Below are 20,015 nucleotides of genomic sequence, written 5' to 3' on the forward strand. Positions count from 1 at the left end.
CTAGTCTCTTTACATCATGTTGGGCAGGTAGGAAGGTGTGTTGGCTCTAGGCTCAGCCATCACTTTGTGGTCTTTCTAGTGAAAATAATTCTCATGACTACTGTCAAATTTGGTGGGACAACCTGCCTGACTTGTGGGGGATCTGGGCAGGGTGATGTAGCTGGGGAAGGGGCCACTGAATTGTAGTCCGAGAACCTGGGTTCTGATCACAGCTCTGCTGTGTATTAGCCCTGAGGCTGAGCTTAAACAGCTCGCTTAACTCCAGGAAATCCGTTTCTTTGTCTTTATGTAAAGAGGGAGCTGGTCTTAGTGGCTGCTAAGGTCCCTTACAGCTCTGAATCTCCTCTTTCTCCTAAAGTCTATTTATTCCTTCTTTCTAGGGAAAAACTCAGGGATGTGGAACCGCTCTCCACCCTGGGTTATACAAAGGATTCAGAACTGGTACAGACCTTAGCTATCACTAATTCCAGTCCTGTTTTACAGATAAGGAAACCGAGACCCAGAGAAATAGAATGCCAGATCCTAGGTCAGGAAAATGCTAACAGGGCTTTTAAATATAGGTTTTCTAACTGCACATATTTAACCTATTTGGGACTGCTGTCTTGGGGAGGGGGGAGAGAGAAAAAATTTGGAACACAAAGTTTTGCAAAATTAATATTGAAAATTATCTTTGCATATGTTTGGAAAAATAAAATACTATTAAAAATAAAAAATAAATTTAAAAATTAGGTCTTTTGTTTCTGAATTAAAAGTTCTAGTTTTGTATTCTTTAATTATATTTGGTAAAGAGGAGCAGGAATCTCTGCTCTCAATCCCACCCTCCCGCTCTCCCTGTACCACTGCCTTTGCCCCCACCCCTCCACAAAGAATGTCAGGAAAGTTTTTGCTTTAAAGATCTGCAGACTTTTACCAGCCAGTGCCTTCTTATGTATGATTCTCTCACCTACTTCCTGTTGTGGCAAAGCTCCCTGGAATACCTCCTGGGGAGCTCTTTGGCATTAGTCAGGATATGGTTGTGCTTCTGGTTTTTAACATTTTTTCCTCTTTCTTCCTCCGCCTCACTCCCACTTTTCCTTCGCTCCCCTTTCCTTTCACTTCATTTATAACCTATTTTTATACTATTCAAAATGCCCCTCTTCAATATTCATGTTTGGTTAAAATCACTCCTGTAAGTAGATAGGGTTGGGCAATCTTATATTATCCATCTTTGGCAAATAAACTGATGCCTGGGGAAGCTAAGTGACTCAAGATCATGTAACTAATAAGCAAGAACTAGATTCCTGCTTCCCATTTCCTATTTCCATCGGTCAGAAATGCTCGGATATTGCTTAGTTCTGTCCTGCTGGATTCCCTCAGGTCTAAAGAAGGTAGGTGGCTGGACCTTGGAAATCATGATCTCAGGAGTCTGTGATTCATTCCTACCTCGCAACGGACACTGCTATCAGGAACCCACTCCCAGGGCTTGGTAAGCGTATAAGCCACCTTGAATAGTGTGCTAAAATACAAAAGAGAAGCACTTAGGGTCCCAGGACTGCCTCGTAGGCACAGTAAGTACCAGCCAGCAATAGTTCCCCAAAGCCAGAAATCACAGGATGATTCCCTTTCCTACTATCTATTGGCAAATCCATTTTATTATTTTTTCCAGAGCCCAAACCCACTAACTAGCTCAGTGGTAAGGTCCAGGGAAACAAAACCTCTTTCCAACCTCCAATTCTTCTATGCCCCTTATCTGTGGATTGATGGCATTTAACCCTTGACCTGCCATTATTCATTCTCTGAACTCTAATTCCGGGGCTCTTTCAGCTGTGACCAAGTGGAAAGATTTCCAGGCAGGGATTCAAGAGATCTGGATCCCAGAGCTGATTCTGCTGCTGATTCACTGAGTGACTTTGAACAAGTTATTTTTGGTTTTTCTTTGACCCTCACTTTCTCTGTCTCTAAAATGGGAATAATAATTTCTGAACTGCCTTTCTTACATGGAGGTTGGAAGTTTTAAATTAAAAAATAGATGTGAATGAATTTTTTTGGGGGGAGGGGACTAGAAGTCTTGTTCAACTGGTCAGGAATTAGTGTTAATGCTGCTAGGAGGCTGGACACAACAGAGGAGTCTACGGGGCCCACCTGGGCCCTGGGCCCATTCAAGGAGAATAACAACAACCACAACAACAATCTTGAAGATTAATTAGGTTTGACAAAGGTGCCTGGCTTTTCTCAGATGACTTCTCCCTCCTTGACTTAAAGCATGTATCTGATTCAGAAATAGCCATCGAATCCTATGTGACCTGAGCACTTCTCATTTTAGTTGTGTTTTTTAAAAAAAGAAAAACCTATTTGTGTACCTTAATAATCACAAGGACACCTAGTCCTGGCTCCAGTCACTTCTCCTGTCTATAATTCATTATTCCCTCTAGAAAATTCATGGGAATTAAATAATTACTAAGGTATTGTGCAGCTTTACAGTTTTTGCTCTAGGTTCTAAGTTCCTTTCCAGCTTGAACATTCTATGCTGCATGATCTGGGTTATACACAGACTCCCTCACTATAGTACCATCTCAGGATGCTTTCCTAGAGCATCTCCCTCTATCCCTTCATCAATTAAAGAGCATCTAAGACCCACTGTGTATAAATCGCTTGGTGGGGAGTGACAGAAAAATACCAGGAAGCAGTTATGTACTTACTGTAAATTGTCCTCTAGGAGACAAGATTCAGACTTACAAGAAAAAGACTAATACATAAAAGTTCATCAATGGTGGTTTGGACAAGGAGTCCAATTCTGGTCCTGGCTGTGAGCTAACTAACTGGGTAAGCCCTTTTGGTCTCTGAATCTCAAAATCCTCCTCTCTACATTAAGGGAGGCAAGAGAGATCTATACATAGTCCTCTGATCCTACATAGAAGACATTGAACAAATAGTGAACTATTGGGTTAACGAGTTCCCTTTTCCCTCCCTTTTTGGGACCCCTCTCCCCTGGCTGGACTCCGTACCTCCCCAAATCATACCTGATTCCTCCGTTGTTCCAAGCCCCATGGCTTCTTCACCTCCATCTCAGCCCCCTGCACCCATCTCCCTCCCCAGCTTGGACCCTATCAGGGTCTTTCTCACACTGTCCAGGCTACCTCCTCCTCCTCCAGGGAGGCACTGAGGCTGCCTCCTTGCTCCCATCCCTCTTCTTCTCTGTCCTGGTCAGGTAGCAGTGGTCAGCTTCACGCAGAGATGGGAGGCCCCTCTCTCAAGGCAAGGAAGGGCGGCTTTTTATGCTTCCCTTCTCCTGTAAATCAGGATTGGGATGGACAATTCCAGGCCGGACTTCCTGTGTGTGTTACTCGCTGATAAAGAGAATTCTGTCAGCAGAACAAACAGGAGGCTGAGGGGATGGGGGCAGGGGGATGGCAGGAGGGAAGGAGGTGGGGAGGAGGGTCTAAAAGGAGCAGTAACCCACATCACAGGTCCCTCCTAAGTTCTGGAGAGTGGGCACCAGTCTACCTGGGTCCCTACAAATGTTCCTAAGAATCTGTGGGATGTGATAGAAATAACCCTGGACTTTGGGAGGCAAATGATTTGGGTTGCATCCTTGTCACTAATTCTGTTTGTGACCTCCAGTTAGACACTTCAAGCAGAGAATGTCTGGGCTGTGTTTTCAGGAATATCTGCCCTACTTTCTTTGAGGAGGGTAGGGGAAGGAGCACTGATCTCAGCTCTGAACCTGACAATTCGTGGTTGTATAATCCAGGCCAAAAATCATTTTCCTTCTCTAAGTCTCAGTTTCTATATCTATAAAAATATATCTATTTCTATATCAGTTTCTGTATCTATAAAACAGGAGGGATGATACCTATACTACTAATCTCAAAGAGTAATTATGAGGAAAATACTTTGTAAGCCTTAAAGTGTCAGGCAGGTGAGCTGTTACGATTTAAGTATCCTTTACATAATAGGTTCTTAGGAAATGTTGAATTTAATTTCTCCCTTACATTTTTCAATTAACACAACATCAGAACCATGGAAAAAATGTGTCAGAAGAACTGGATTCAAATCTTGGCTCTGCCACTTGCTATTTCTGGGCAAATCATTTTAACATCTCGGAGCCTCAGTTTCCTCAGTTGTAAATGTGAGGAGGTTCCTAAGGTCTCTTTTACCTCTAAATCTATGATCTCACGATCCTATAAGTGCTCATTAAATACCTAATGCACACAAGGCTTCTTTTTAAGTGACAGGATCTCCATCTTCATACTAAGGTGTAGGACTTTGCTGAAGGTTGGTCACAGGACCTCACCACACCCCCTCGAAGGTGAAGGCCTGCAGCTTCACCAAAATGTCTTTCCTGAAATATGATTTCCTGGGGCAGCTAGAAGGTGTAGTGGACAGAGCACCAGCCCTGGAATCAGGAGGACCTGAGTTACACACGTAGCACTTACTAGTTGTGTGATGCTGGGCAAGTCACTTAACCCCAACTGCCTCAAAAAGAAAAGAAAAAGAATTATCTCCTTCTGAGCTCACAGGATGGCGGAGGTCCCTGTTGGGGAATTGAGGCACTGTGATTGAGGAAACAGCAATTTAATTTAGAGGACTAGGTTCAAACTTCTGCTCTGGCACTTGGAACCTATGGGACTTTGGGTAAGGCAGCTAGGACCCTCTGGGCCCCTGTTTCTTCATCTGTAAAATGAAGAGGTTGGACTGAATGACCTCTCTCTTCCAGTTCTTAATCATATGATCCTGGGAATCTCCCCCAGCACACAAGGCTTAGAGAGGGATTTGGTCATCAGCTCTTTGTATCAAACACCCTCTCCTCCCAGGAGACTGAGTCTGAGAACCGAAGCAAAATTCTTGAGGGGGTGGGAACAGGGATGGGGGAGACGCAGTTGGCAGAGAGATGGGAGAAATTCCAGAATCTCTCTAATTTTGGCTGGCGAAATCCATCAGGTTGGGAACAGAGCACCAGCTGTTGCTGGGAGAGGAACTCAATTTTGATTTATCCCCTTCCCAAATGGGAATGACTCAGACAGAGAAAGAGACACTAAGCTATAAGAGCTCCACAGGGAAGACAGTAAGAGGAATGGATAGGTGTTTCTGAGCCAAGAGCCAAGGAGATACCACAGCCTCTAGCCTGGTACAAATTCCTTCGCTTTCTTACCCCAGCCAAGAAGCCTAGTCTGTGAACTCCAGGGATGTACTTCCCTGGAGAAGGAAGCTGACCTCTCCAAGGTCACATTGTTAGGGTTATAGATTTAGAGAGGCAATTCTAGTTCAACCCCCTCATTTTACAGATGAAACTTAATCCAAAAGATTCAACATGACTGTTGGCCGCACAGTCTAAAATGGCCAAGCGAGGGTTTGAACCAAGTCCTTCGGCCCCATGTCCATCCCTCATTCCACTGCTGCCATCTCCCAGTCACATCCCCATAAGTAACATTTGAGACCCTCCACTAGAATCCCCCACTTTCCTGTCTTGTTGGGCAAGGAAAGGTGACTGAGATCTCCACGACACTAAGCTTTAAAAAAGCCTTCAGGTGTGACCCTGCAACAGATGTTAGGTCCTTGGGCTGGGGGCTGGAGGTGTTTCCTCCATTACCGCCCTGAACCACGCGGTGATCCATGTTCTGGCCAAGGCAACTCCCAGACAGTTGGGAGAATGTTTGATATGTACTAGTAGAGGGAGGAGTACTCACATGGACAACCATGGGTCCCTAAGGTATTCAGCTCCAGTATTATTAAGCCCTAGCTGTGCACAAGAGCCCAAGCCAGTTGCTGCACTGAGCAGGAGGGGCAGGAAACGTTACCGGCTTTGTTCTAGGAAAGTCACGCAGCCTTGCCGCCAGGGGCCCCTTCCTCTAATCCTGCTCTGTTTTGAGATTGCCCGGCCCCAATCCCATTGCCCCCAAATTCTTTCTAGGGCTTGCTCCACCCCAGAGGAGGTGGGATGTTCTGACCTGATTTTAATGACTCCCAGATACTGCTAACAGAACCAATCCCTGAAAACTTGTAAATCAGCTCAGAATGTCGACTTTCTGGCCCTTCCATCCGGGTGCCCTATGGGTGTAAGGCCTGCCTGGTCTGGCTGGTATGGCATTACGAGCCCCCCCACCCCAACTCCAACTTCCCCCTCTTTCATTGGGAGCCAACTCCATTGATCCTCTATCCGTTCAGATCCCTGTTCTCTGACATAAATTCACATCTAATCTGTTTCTAAGGTCTTGCCTCCTCTCAGCTCCCCCATATTACTTTATATGTGTTTATTTCCTATATACTTGATATGAGTGCGTGGAATCTCCTGTGATAGAAAGAATGGGAGCTCCTTGAGAGCAAGGACAGTTTCATTTTTGTCTTTCGGTCCCTAGCACCTTGCACAGTGCCTGGCAGGTAACAGGTATTTCATAAATGCTTATTGACTCATTGATTGACAGGTTGAATCACCTTGTGTTCGTGTGGGAGGACTAGAGACTTAATCTGGGGCCCCATCTCTGGATTTTGCCAGGATACTTCTGAGGGCCCGAACCCTGCTTCTGTCTCTCAGTCTAATTCCTCCTATTCTCCTTTCATGCCTAATCTTTCCCATCTCTTCTAACTCATTGACTTGACCCCAGTTTTTCCTGTGCTTTGGGTGCTCCATGCCAGGATCACTCCTATTCCTCCATCTCCACTTATTGATATTTGGTAGGTCCCCACCCCTCAATGGTTAAGCCTTTTCTGATTCTCTCAGTCATTAGTGGATCGTTCTGTGAACTTGATTTTTGTGTCTTGGCGTGTGGTTTTATTGAGTTTCAAGCACAAACCTGAAATACTTTTGAATGTGGTCCAAACTAGATTAAATATAATTGGGAAAATTAAAAAAAAAAAACAAATAAAATCCAACAGAATGTAAATAATTCCAATATATAGTTTCCTAAGTCAACATTCAGCCTGCTGGGATCCTTATATATGGTTTAGTTTCTATCTGAGCTTCACATTACTGGTGCAGGTTACTCTCGGGACGGAAACTCCATCCACCAATGCAGATGCAGACCTCTTCTGAAGTTTATCATTTTAGTAAGAACTTGTAGGCTAAGTGGACTACCTGTGGTCCAACAAGCTGTATTGCCAGAGGCAAGAATTAAACCCAAACTTTATAACTCCAAGGATAAACCTCTATCTGCTTGGCAATACTGGCTCTTAGGAATCACTGCAGTAATGGATTATAGTTATTGTGTCATGTATATTATCCTTCTCAATAGACTGTAAGTTTTCTGAAGGTAGACAGGATATCCAATTTATTTCTTTTTCTACTTTCAGGCAAAGCACTGTGCTGGGTTCATAGAAGATGTTTATTAAATGAATGAACACACATCAGATCATTGAATCTTTAGAGTTGGAAAAATCCTCAGAGGCTGGCTAGTCCGCTCTTGTTATTTATTAGAATCTTAATTCACATTCTCTCAAAAGGGCTGAGATTTATTTTCTTTCTCTCTTTGTCTCTCTCTGTCTCTCTCTGTCTCTCTCTGTCTTTCTGTCTGTCTCTCTGTCTCTGTCTCTCTGTCTCTGTCTCTCTCTGTCTCTGTCTCTGTCTCTTTTTCTTTCTCTCTGTCTCTTTCTTTTTCTCTCTCTCTCTCTCTTTGTTAAGAAAATAGTTACCCAGCCAGGATATAAATCCTGTCTACAATAGCCTGCAAGATCACCTTTAATACAGTAGCTTTAAAATTTGCCATCCATATCCCCTGCCAATCCCAAATCAGATGTTCAGAGTCTTAGTAAAACATGAAATATTTTCACTTTTCAGAATTCAGTCTAGCTTCCCAGATGAAGATGTGAATTCTTTCTAGGACCTCTTCTTAAGAGAAAATAGCGGGCACTATTGACTGGTAAATAAACTTGGAGTTTTAGGGAAGGAGGTAATATGACAATGTGATTTGGGAGACGAGAGATCTGGATTACAGCCCTGGCTTTCCAAATAACTCCTAGGGCAGCCTTGGCCAGGACATTCCTTCCCCAGGCCTCGGTTTAGAATGTGGGAGTTAGACCAGGTTAACTCACTTCTCCAGCTCTAAGATTTTATGGTTTTAAGTTTCTCCTAAAAATGACTTGCTTCCAGCCCTTCCCCTCAAGAAAATAAGTGAGTTACCTTTTTCTAGTTCTGCAGGCCAGATGCTCGGCAAATTGACTGAGAAATGCAGAGTCCCTGTCCTTGCCTGAGATCACTTGCTGCCATGTTTCCCCAGGCTCCAGCTCAGCAGGAAAGGTCAGAACCCTTGACTAAGGCTGTATTGCACATCCCAAACTACCATGTGACATAATGGGCACTGGGGACACCTCTATTTGAGCCAGAAGAGGTGGGAAGAGGAGAGTGAACATGTTGAAAAGGGGAGAAAAAACAACATTTCCTGTTTATGACACCATTGGAACCTGTTAGGTTGAGACAGCAGCTGGCCAAAGTGGGCAGGATAGTGAATAGTATTTTAAATAACTGGGGCAGGGATTAGACTGCCCGAAAAGCTGTTGAGTATTTCTAGCTTGGTGGAGGTGAATTGTGACTCAGTGGGGAAATGGCTACTATCTCCTCATTGGGAATGTAGGGATAGGGACAGGAAAAACCATACCCTGGCCTGGTCTTTGAGGCCCTTCAAGAATTTCCTATGTGACTCTTAAAAAGACCCCCAAATTTCTCCTAAGAAATGGCTTGCCCTGGTCAGTGGGTCACATTGATTTCAGTGTTATAACACTCTTGGGAACTATTACCCCCAAAATAGGGAAAGCCACAACTAAGTGCAGCCCCACTGCTCTCCTAGGTGAACCTCTACTCTAGCCAAATTGATCTTTCCTTGACCCATTCCCCTACTTGGAATGCTCTCTGTCTCCTTTCTATTTTACTTCTACTAAACCTTCAAGGCCCAGATTGAGTCCCACCTCCTCTTTAGAGCTTTCTTTGACATGCTGATATGTTTCTCTCCTTCCTTTCCTTTTCCACTTTTTGGGCTTTTTTTTTTTTTTTTTTTTTTTTTTTTTAGCATTAGTCTTATCTTCTCAATAAGACTATCAGTTCCTGAAAGACTTACTTCTTGGATCTGAGTTAAATTTTAGACAGAACCAGTTTTAATCTTTCCATAGCTTTTTATAATATAGAGAAAAGAGTGCTAGGTTTGGGATTGGCTGACTTGAATCCAAATCTCAACATTTCCATTTGTTGTGTGAAGGTAGGTAAGTCACTTAATGTTTTCTGGGCCCCAGTTTTCCCATCACTAAAATTCCCCATCAACCGCTTGAGATTTACTTCCAGTTCTAAATCTGTCATCCCGTCTATGATTCTCAGACTTCTAATATAATGATTATATGGGAGTCTTAATTTTCTTTTGTCTTTAAAACAAAACCTATAAGCCTTGGGGAAATGAAAGCCCTGAAATTTCTGGAAATCAGAGCATTTCACCAGAGTAAATGAAGTGGAAGAGACAAAGCTAATATGGCCATACAAATTTCCTTAGTCAGGGAGCTATCAAATTACACTGCAGCCATTTCTGTTAGTGATTAGAAAGATAGGCTTCTTGGCCCTGATTTTGCAAATGCTAGAGGTTCCAAGGGAAGGAGAGTGAAAATGTTGATAATATAGGGTATTTCCAGGCTTACTGCTGGGAAGCTCTAGGGTAAAGACCATTGTTGGTAGTCAGGAATCTTATATCTTCATTTTCACTCCTTACTCTCTGGCAATCTTTTCACTCACAATCTCAGGATCCTGATAGATGACTGACTACCACTATGTTTCACTTCATCCCCTATTCTCCAGACATTTTCTCCCTACTTTGGTCTTACGGTTCCATATCCTTTCCTTTTCTCCCAGGTATAGGATCATGAATGATAATCAAGTCAACTGTCAAACTTCCTAGATGGGGAGTACCAATCCACTCTGCTACAACTTCCCTTAGCATCCCTGTAGCTTTCAGAACTAAATTGCCCTACCCCTTGGTCACTATTCTCCTTTGGGTGTTGTCTCCTTCATTAGTTTGTAAATTCCTTGAGGACAGGAATTGTTTCTGTATTTATATCCCGAGAGTTTAGCACTGTATATTTAGTAGTAAGTGCTTTTTCATTCCTTCTTTTACCTCACTCTATCTTTTGCTTTTAGAATGAAGTTGTAAAGGCAATAACTGCATTTCTACTTCTTAGAATTCCCAACTTCCTTCAAAGATCAATTTATGAACCTTTTCCCTATAGGAAACCTTCGCTGATCCCTCAGGTTTTTAATGTTCTTTTCTTTCACAAACAATTGGACATAGGTGATCCTAATCTTATCACCGGTGACTGCCTTTCTTGGCCCACAATCTCAGGAAAATCCTAACTGTTCTTCACTTTTCTGTCTGTTCCCCAGGTATCTTTTGTATACCTTTGCCAAACACTTTGATAAATGATAAAGCACATACAACCTACAGTCTTTTCCCCCTTCCAGTTCCATTGTTTTTAAATGAGGTGTTTCAATCTACTTCCTACTCATAATTCATGTAACTTTTGGGACCAAGGTACCCTCCCTGGCTCACCTGATTTGACCCTATTAGAATATAAGGTAATTGAAGGTGGGAACCATCTTTGCTTTTATGTTTATAGCCCTAGTGCTTGGCACTTTGTAAATGCTTAATAAATGCTTCTTCCAGACAGTCAATAGGTATTTATTTAGCATGCTAAACATTGTGCTTAATGTTAAGTGTAAAAGCAATCCCTGCCTTCAAGAAGTTAACATTCTAATGAAAGATAACGTATAAATGACAAAACAAATGTAAGATATTTACAGAATAGATGGAAGGTAACCTTAGAAGGAAGGGGATTAGAGATGGAACTGGGAAGATGAGATTTGTGCTGAGTTCTAAATTCTTTCATCCATCTATTTTCACGTTATAGTCCCCCAATATAATGTAACCCTCTTAGGAGGAGATTCCATTTTCTGTTCTATCTTTATATCCTCAGAATATATAGCATAACACCTTGTGTGCTAAATACTTGTTGGATTACATTGCATTGGACCTATTTTTACTAAACTATTGCTGGAAAGAATTACATGCTCTTGGTTCTGAGTGTCCCTGGAGGGAATGGACTGAGCTGCCAAGGAAATAGATTACAGTAATCAGGCCTGTGAGGAGGTGAGTCCAACAAAGCCCTGAGCCCTTTGTTTAATGAATCCTTGGTCATTCAAGGAAATTCCAGTATGTTCCAAAGGGTGAATTGTTTAATTGTAGAAGAATTGGGTCTCATTTCCACTGACGACAATTTAAAAAAAAAATAGATTTTTATTTTCAAAATACATGCAATGCAAAGATAGTTTTCAATATTCACCTTTGCTAAATCTTATATTTCAAAATTTTCTCCTACCTTTCTTCCCTTCCCCCTCCCCTAGACAGCAAGTAATCCAACATAGATTAAACATGTGCAATTCTTCTAAACATATTTCCACATTTATCATTCTGCACAAGAAAAATCAGATCAAAAAAGGAAAAAATGAGAAAGAAAAAAAAAAACCACAAGCAAACTACAACAAATAGATGAAAATAATATTTTGTGATCTACATTCAGTCCCTATAGTCTTCTTTCTGGTGCATCTCTCTCCATTTCATTGGAAATTGGCCAGAATCACCTCATTGTTGAAAAGAGCCACATCCATCACAGTTGATCATCACATAATCTTCTTGTTGTGTACAATGTTCTCTTGGATGACAATTGTTAATAGGGTAAGGGGAGGGGAGGCTCATGAAAAAATAAAACAAAAATAAATGGAATTTCCATATTTTAATCCATTCAATTCAATAAATAGTCATTGAATATCTATGTTGAATTCAGCACTGAATTCTATTTTACTTAGGGGAAGCAAAGTACATATATATATATAAACATTCCTGAGGCCAGAGTTGGAGAGAATAAATTAAGGATTCTCAATTTAGGGTCCATAAATCTGTTTTTAAAAATATTTTGATATCATATTTTAATATAATTGGTTTCCTTTTTAGTCCTCCACATTTTATTTCACACATTTACAACTTCTCATTCTTTTTGTGGCTGTGGAGAAACTGGGTCTCCTCTTAGTAGCAGCCGCTCCCAATCGCTGCTGTTTGGCAAGAAAGCTTTAACTTGCTCAGTTTATGACCTGAGCTGATTCTTCCTTCCTTAGATAGCCTGATGGCCCCCCCACTCCCAGAAGCCCACCATATTGGTGCTGAACTTAGTACAAAAAACCAATCAGCTTTAGCCACAATGAGCGTCAGAACTCACAAACCCAAGTGATCTATAAGCCTCAGCATCCTTAATATCAGGAATTACATGTGGGTGCTACCACGAACATCATAAAGACATTATTCTGAGAAGGGGCCTTCACCAGATTGTCACATGGGTTCAGGACAAAAACTCCTGGTCTAGACTTACTAGAACTTACCTGGTCTAGACATTGATTAAGATTGTTGGTACTAAGGAAAACTTGGTGTATAGCTCAAGTCACCATTATTCTCCTGGAATTGTAAAGTGAGGAGGGGGAGCACTTAAAGGGCCTTAAAGAACGTGGAGAATGTTCCAACAGCACAGAGAGGAGCTAAATTGTGTGGGGTAGACAAAAGTTCTGGAGGACCTAAAGGGGAGGAAAGAAAGGTCACTGTTGCTTGAAATAACCAATTAAGGGAAGAGTTTACAGAAAAACTTGAACTTGATCCGGGACTTTAAGGAAGGGTAGATTCCTATGGGGGCTGCTTTAATTAGGGATGATAACAAAGGCACTAGCATTGTTCTATTCTGGTCCCAAGGAAATCCAACCTTGTCAACCTTAAACCTTAAACCATCTCAGGCATAGTGCCGAGATAACTCCTTGGACTTTGCTGCCCAACAATTCGAGGCTAAAATCTAGTTTTAGTTACCAGAAATTGTCCTAATATCAGTCTGCAACCCCAGAACCCAATCAGAGAGAAATTTGTTTAAAAAAAATCCCAGATATTTCCTGCTATTTCCTCATGTGATGATAAGGACTGGAACATCCCAGTCTCTGTCTTGGGACTTCACTGTTCAAGGCCATTGAAATTCCGGATTCCCCGCTTCATCAGCTGAACTCCACCCAGCATTGACTGTGGAGGACCTTTTCTTGGGCTCCTTTCTCCATCTCTCCCTTTGGAAGAGAAGGGCCCTAAATCATTTCTTTCTATATGGAGTACAAAAGAACCAGCCTTACCCAGAGATTAAAATTAGGTATACTGAAAAGAATTGTTAAGATTAGGTATTAAAGAATAAAAAACTAGTATTCAGTAGTTACTTATGGAACATAGATCTTTACTATGTTCAAGTCAGAAGACCTGAGTGCCAGTCTGAGGGACCTTGGTCAGGAAGGCAACAAAGTACCATGGAAAAGGTGTTGGCTTTGGAATCACAAAACCTGGGTTCAGAATCCACCCTGGATGATTAGTGCCCGTGTGATCCTAGATAAATTATCTTCCTGGTCCTCAGTTTCTCCATTTGTAAAATAAAGAGGCTGGAATTGCTAGCTTCTAGGACCCATTTTAGGTAACTCCAAACCTATGATCCTATGTCTCTAATTCACCTTAGTTTCTTCTTATGTAAAATGAGGGGATTGTAATATATGATCTCTAGGTTCCCTTCCCCATATACAGAGGGAACCATGAGATCTTTAAAGATAAGAACGTGTCTTTTTTTTTTTTTTTTTTTTTTTAATTACATAGTATAGTCAAAAATAGTTCTGGGAACCAAAGACATAAACAATGAATAGTTGCTGAATTTAGTTGAATGGAATTATGGAAGTCAAATGAGCAGTGCTCTTCTTCCTTCTCCACTTGCCCCTTCCCTAAAAGTCACCTTTCTCCCACACAATATTCCTGCTTCTGGCAGCTTGGTATGTTTAACAGAGTACTGGAATTAGAATCTGAAAGTTTAGGTTTGAATCTTATTTCCAAGTCTTGTTAACTTAAAGCTGGAAAGAACTTTGGATGAGATCCTTCCCCTTTTTATAATTCTGTTGTCTACCTGTTAAATGAGGGAGTTGGAGTGTTAACCTCTAAGGTCTCTTCTACCTCTAAAGCCCTTTCTGCTTCTCACATTATAGATTCTAAGTTCCAGCTCTGATAATTTATGTCCCAGGGTCTCTGTGAGTTCTAACATGTTTTGGTCTAAGATTCCTTTTAGTTCAGACATTTTCTATTCTCTGGTCTCTCCCAATTTTAATATTCTAGATAAAGGGTTCTTAATGTGGGGTTCAATAACTGGACTTTTAAAAATATTTTGATAACTATATTTCAATAGAGCTGGTTTCTTTTGAAATTTTGTGTATTTTATTTTGTGCATTTCAAAACATTGTTGATTAAAGGCTGTGCTCTATTCAAAAAGCACATAATAATAGTCCAATGTGTTTCCTAGTTTCAGAACTAGACAGGATCTTGGAACATAGAACATAAAACATGAGAATAGAAACCTATATGTGGGCTCCCCCAAACTTCCAAACATGACATAAAAAACAAGTAAGGATGCCAGTTCTATTTACATTTATGCTCCCAGAGTTATGAGGTTCAAATGAAGTCATATTTGTGACCTGCTTAGAACCTGGCCATAATAGGTACTTTAAACAATGCTTATTCTCTTCCCTGCTTCCCTTTTAAGGTTCCTTGGGCATCCTATGTTCTAAGGCTTCTTCTATTACTGGCAGCTCTACGAATTGGGCCCTTTCCCCTCCCAGCTGACTCTGTCCTATGTGAAACTTGGCAGCCAGGTTAGGACAAGGATGCCATAGGACATCAGAGACTATTTCTTAGGACTAGAGTAAGCAGTGAGGAAGTTTTAGCCCACCAGTGAGGATTTGTCACAAAAAAATTGTTAAAAATAAAGCCTGTGCTTCGAAAGGAAAGAGAGTAGACGAAGAACCATAGACATGTTAAGGGGTATGAGTGGAAACTTTCCAAAATGACAGCACTTGTTAATGTGCTGTGAAAAATCTAACAAGGATCATGGTGATAACAATGAGCTGCACCATCATCCCAGCCCAAACTGTTGCCCACACTCCCCCAGACATCACACTGGTCCATAAAAATGCAAGAATAATGTTTTTAATAGATAGCAGCATACCAATGATTAATTGTCTCCAAGCTAAATAGATGAGTTTTTCAAAACACAAATTCATTTGGGCAAAGACTGCAGTGTCCATGCCTGTTGTCCCGTCTGCTTCTAAAGCTATCCCAAGAATGGAGGGCCCATGGAAGACAAGTTTAGCTCCTGATCCTTCCATTCCACAAGAAAAATCAGTGCTTTTGTCCACCTGAGAAATAGGCTGTGGGACATTGACTACAATGGAACAATAGCCAGCTAGTGCCTTGTCCCAGGGCTATTTTTATCTGAACCCTATTAAAAAAGATGAGACCAAGAAAACAATGATAGAGAAAAAGGAAATTTTCTTAGAGAAAAAGGAAATTCCCAAGAATGGGTGATTTTTAAACAGCTTTAAAAGACTCTCCAATTTGGCTTGATGCCACTTTCACCATGTGTGCCTATGGACACTCTACCAAACTTGAGGTTTGGTTGGAAAGAATCGGAAGTAGATCCTTTCCTCCAGTTCTCATTTTTCCTCCTTACCCATCCCCAATTTTAGTGAAATACAGTGGAGTGTGTGGGTACCAAGACCAGGTTCTACTTCTTTTTCTATAGAGAGATCCTTCTGGAGTCAGGGGCCCTGGATTTGAATCCAGCTTTGTCACTCTCTAGCATATGCTGGAATATGAAAATAGCTTGGGTTATTTGGAGATAAAAGGCGTCTCATCTCTCTGCACCTAGTTTCCTCATCTGTAAAATGAAAGACTTGGACTATATAATCCCTAAAATTCCTTCTAGTACCTAACTCTATGATCTGGAGACCAGGAATTAATTACTTCTCTCTGGGCCCTAATTCTTCCCAAATGTCGAACAAGGGGGTTTGGAGTAGATAGTCTGTTAGAGTTCTTCTAGCTCTAACATTCCATGTTCTATATTGCAGCCCTGCATTGTATGTTCTGTGACTTTAGGACTCAAAGCATTGAGCTATTTTTTTTTTCCATATCCTTAAAAAGAAAAAAGAAAAAAAAGAGGCATCTGCTTAGCCCGTCGAGAAATCTGTGTTTCCTCTAAGCCAGGAAACAGGAAGTGAGTGTGAGGGGGAGATTGGGAGCCAGCTCTAAAGAACAATAAAAACTTCTCTCCAGAGGGGAAAGGGAACTGCGTCAAGAGGAATTAAACATTTTTCATGGGGTGAGGGGGAAAAGCAAGGGAGAATGACCTCTCATTTAAGAGCTTGAAAGAATAAAGGTCTGAGCGTTGGGTGTTGAAGACATAAATTTAGTTCAGAGACTTTTCCTGATGAGAATTCAAAATTTCAATTAGCTGTGTTGTTCAGATTGGGGGTGGGGGCAGAGAAGAGGGAGAGAGGGTCAACAACTAGGTTAAAGACATAGCATTGTAGATTGTTAAAGCTAGAAGAAATTTTAGAGACCGTCTGATCTCCCCTTTTCATTCTACAGATGGGGAAATTGAGGCTAAGAGAAGTTAGCAAACAGGTACTCACAATAGTATGTGACTTGCCTAAACTAAAAGCTATTTTCATATTCCCTTTGTAGTCCAAAAGGGCCCAAATCTGGCTAACGTGGAAATAAATTCTTTCACAAAATATCTACCTCCTGCCCCTGATCCTTCCCTGACTGTGCTGTATTATGCCTATGGGTCCTATCATTGTAACAAAGTTATATCTGCTCATCAAGAACAAGGACCAAACTCTCTCTTTCTTTCTTTAATAGTTACATGCAAAGACAGTTTTCAACACTCACCTTTGCAAGACCATGTGTTCCAAATTTTTCTCCCTCTCCTCCCTCTTTTCCCCTTCCAAGACAACAAGCGATGAGATACAGGTTAAACATATTCCCAGATTCATCATGCTATGCAAAAAATATCAGATCAAAAGTGGAAAAACACAAGAAAGGGGGGAAAAGCAAGCAAACAACAAAACATTAAAAAACTATGTTTTGATCCACAGTCTCCATAGTTTTCTCTCTGAATGTAGACAGCAATTTTCATCATATCTATTGGAATTGCCTTGAATCACCTCATTGGACCAATTCTTTCTTTTCATTTATTTCCTACATTTCCTCCAATTAAAAGCAGCTTCATGTGACTAAAGTAAGGAAAGGGTTGCTACATAGGAGGAAAAGAGGCAGAAAAAGGAATCTGAAAGTATAACAAACTTTGTCGACTTCTTAGAAGAATGATCCTAGAAATAACAGACTGAGGTCCAGTATTTTAGCCAGGGTAATCAACTTAGCACAGAGCTGTACGAAGGGGAAACTCAAGACATTCCTAGTGAAGCATCATACAGTCCAACTTGTGATTTTTGCAGTTGTGGACATCACCCCCAGACTTTGCAGTTTTTATCAATGGATGTGAGACATGCATCCCCTCCACAAATGTAGAAAGTTGAGTTGAGATCTCTTTACATGCTAACATTCCATTCTTCATGCCAACATTCTCATGTGCCCAGGTTCCTTTTCTACTCAGAGGTGCTCTGTTCTCTATTCCAAGATCCCTTCTGATTCTGGAAGTAGGAAACATATTGGATTTTTATTTTTCTTTGAACAGACATAATCATGTCATGTATTAGAGATTGTAAATGCTTCAAAAGTTAGGAGAAGGGAGAGATGACTGGGAGCAAGGCTGAGGGGACTTGTTTAACAAAGAAGATGGACTAGATCTTAAACAATGAGTAGGATTTAAAGAAGCAAATAAGAACTGAGTTTTGTTGCATGCCAGATTATTGGAATTGGCTCAGGAAATGCCTCTAGATCTTAACTATGGAGGGCTTCTATCTCCTTTGTATTTCAGAGAAGAAATTCCCAGATGGGCACTGGGCACTGCCCACCTACAGCTGTCACTGCTGCCCATTCCACCCAGGCTCAGGCACTCATGGAAATCATTGGCCTTCATCAACAGCAGGAGCTAAAGTAATGTCAGGTGGATACAGAGCAGTCCTCAGGACTACCTTCCTGCAGCTGGCTCTCAGAAACATGCAACAGCCCTCGGTGGAGAATCTATTCTAAGGCAAAGATCCACTGCATTGGCAACCCAAATGGCAATCTATTTTGGTCCCAACGAGTAAAGCCAAGCATCGCAGGACTCCTTGGCTGCTGGAAACGTTCCCTTATTGTTCAAGGAGACTGTGAACATTCTATTTAAGAATGTTCCTTCACCTCTGTGGAATTTCCCATTGTTTTTCATCATCAGCCTTGGGTACTGGGTATGGGTTAGGTTGACTTAGCTTGTGGGGACCCAGGTTCAAGCAGTCTCCAGATTTTCAGTCGAGCCAGCGTCTAAGAGCTCTCCAAATCTCTTATGACTTGGACAACTAAATGGCCGGTATATTATTTTCAGGGTCACTCTCCCGATGGCAACATTTTGAAGTTGAAGTTTGTGAATGATGCCCTCTACCCCGGCCTCAGTTTTCTGCCTCTTACATTTGCATGGTACCCCTTTCTTCACTTCCAGTTACCAAACAGACTTTTCCCTCTCCTTCAACAAAAGAGTGGGCTCTCAGGAAAGGACCTCACAGGAACATAATTCCCTGTTTCCCCATACCCCAGAAAGGAGTCTTGCCTCCACTACCTGGGTAACACCAGTCTTACTTGTTTCTTGGCTGTTGTCTAAACATTCTCTGAGTCACTACATTGTAGATTTAAAGCAGGTTGAGATTTCAGAGGCCATCTAGTCCAACAGCCTCATTTTACAAATGAAGAAACTGAGCCCAGAAGTTAGGTGATTCCTAACACCACACCTGATATGTTTTCCATTGCATGATGCTGCCTTCATTAGAACTTTACTATGTGTGTGGGTTCACACCCTGACAAAGGATACAAAAAATTTAAAATATGCTGATAATTAGGCTTTAATAGAATTGATTTCCTTTATAACCCTTATATATTTTATTTTATATACTTAAAAATATTCTGAGAAGGGATCTATTAACTTCATTAGACTGTCAAAAAGGTCCATGAGGGAAGGAAAAAGAATAAGTACACATTAAAGCACCTAATATGTGCCAGGCACTGTTCTAAGTGGTTTACAAATATTATTGCATTTAATCCTCACAAAAACCCTGAAAGATAGATGCGGTCATTATTCCCATTTTACAGATGAGAAAACTAAGGCACAAAAAGATTAAGGGATGTGCCCAGGATCACACAGCTAAGCAACTGTCCAAGGCTGCATTCAGGTCTCTGAAAGAAAACTCAAGTTTTCCTGATGCCAGACCCAGTGTTTTATTTGCTGCTCCATCAGCTGCTTCCGTTGATCACCTAAAATAAATAGCATAAGAGTCTTGAGAATGAATTAACTTAATGTACTTCACACAGTGCCATTTGTCCCATTTGTGTGGGGCTTACTTTTAGTGTCAGTCTCTGGCAGTCCAGGTGGGCCACATTGTAAGAGTGCTGGCGGGGTGAGGGCTCAGTCTGTAGCTTAGATTGGGCCAGGGTTAGGGACTTGAGTTTAGCCATGGCTGGGGGGTGAGAGGGTTCAGTCTGTGGTCAATTATGGGACAATAGGTGTAGATAATATAAGGGAGAGCAAGATAGAGTATTTTAAAATTATGTGGGTAGGACAGGCAGTAAGTGTTATAAGCATTCGGAAAAGTAGATCAGTGAAGACTGGCTGAGCCCTAAATGATAGACAGGACTTCAGTGAGCAGAAGGGAGACAAGGGAGGGTATGCTAGGAAGCAGAAAAGGCATGTGTAATACCTATCGGTAAGGGCTACTATCCATAAATAAAGGCTGGCATTTCAGTGGTCAACTAAAAAGGAAGGAGGGAGTAAACAGCTGTTAATAATTAATAAATTATTAATAATTTTTAGAATTAATTATTTTAAAAAGATATCACTTGGAAGGAAAGGTTCATCCTATTAGTTTAAGACAGACATTTTTGTTTGGCCCACCAGAGCCCAGGGACACCAAAGAAAGGGAGTGTAGAGGGCTTTGATTCTTTTCTAAAAGTCACGACCAGAGCCAATGGTGCTGATAAACA

General features: G+C 41.4%; 1 protein-coding gene across 3 annotated transcripts in view; it reads right to left on the minus strand.

Moving 5' to 3' along the window:
- The window catches only part of EGFL7 (EGF like domain multiple 7), a 29,584-nt gene extending 21,391 nt beyond the window's left edge, over positions 1-8,193 (minus strand). Inside the window, exon 1 of one of the 3 annotated variants that reach the window (XM_074294082.1) lies at positions 8,093-8,193. The gene's annotated coding sequence lies outside the window, so the exon portion shown is untranslated. Of the gene's footprint in view, positions 1-1,422; positions 1,447-2,999; positions 3,247-8,092 lie in introns of those variants that run through there. The other 2 variants (XM_074294079.1, XM_074294083.1) reach the window with 2 other exon arrangements.
- Between the last annotated feature and the right edge of the window lie 11,822 nt (positions 8,194-20,015).

Source organism: Sminthopsis crassicaudata, chromosome 2 (assembly GCF_048593235.1).
Source record: "Sminthopsis crassicaudata isolate SCR6 chromosome 2, ASM4859323v1, whole genome shotgun sequence".
Classification (NCBI taxonomy): domain Eukaryota; kingdom Metazoa; phylum Chordata; class Mammalia; order Dasyuromorphia; family Dasyuridae; genus Sminthopsis; species Sminthopsis crassicaudata.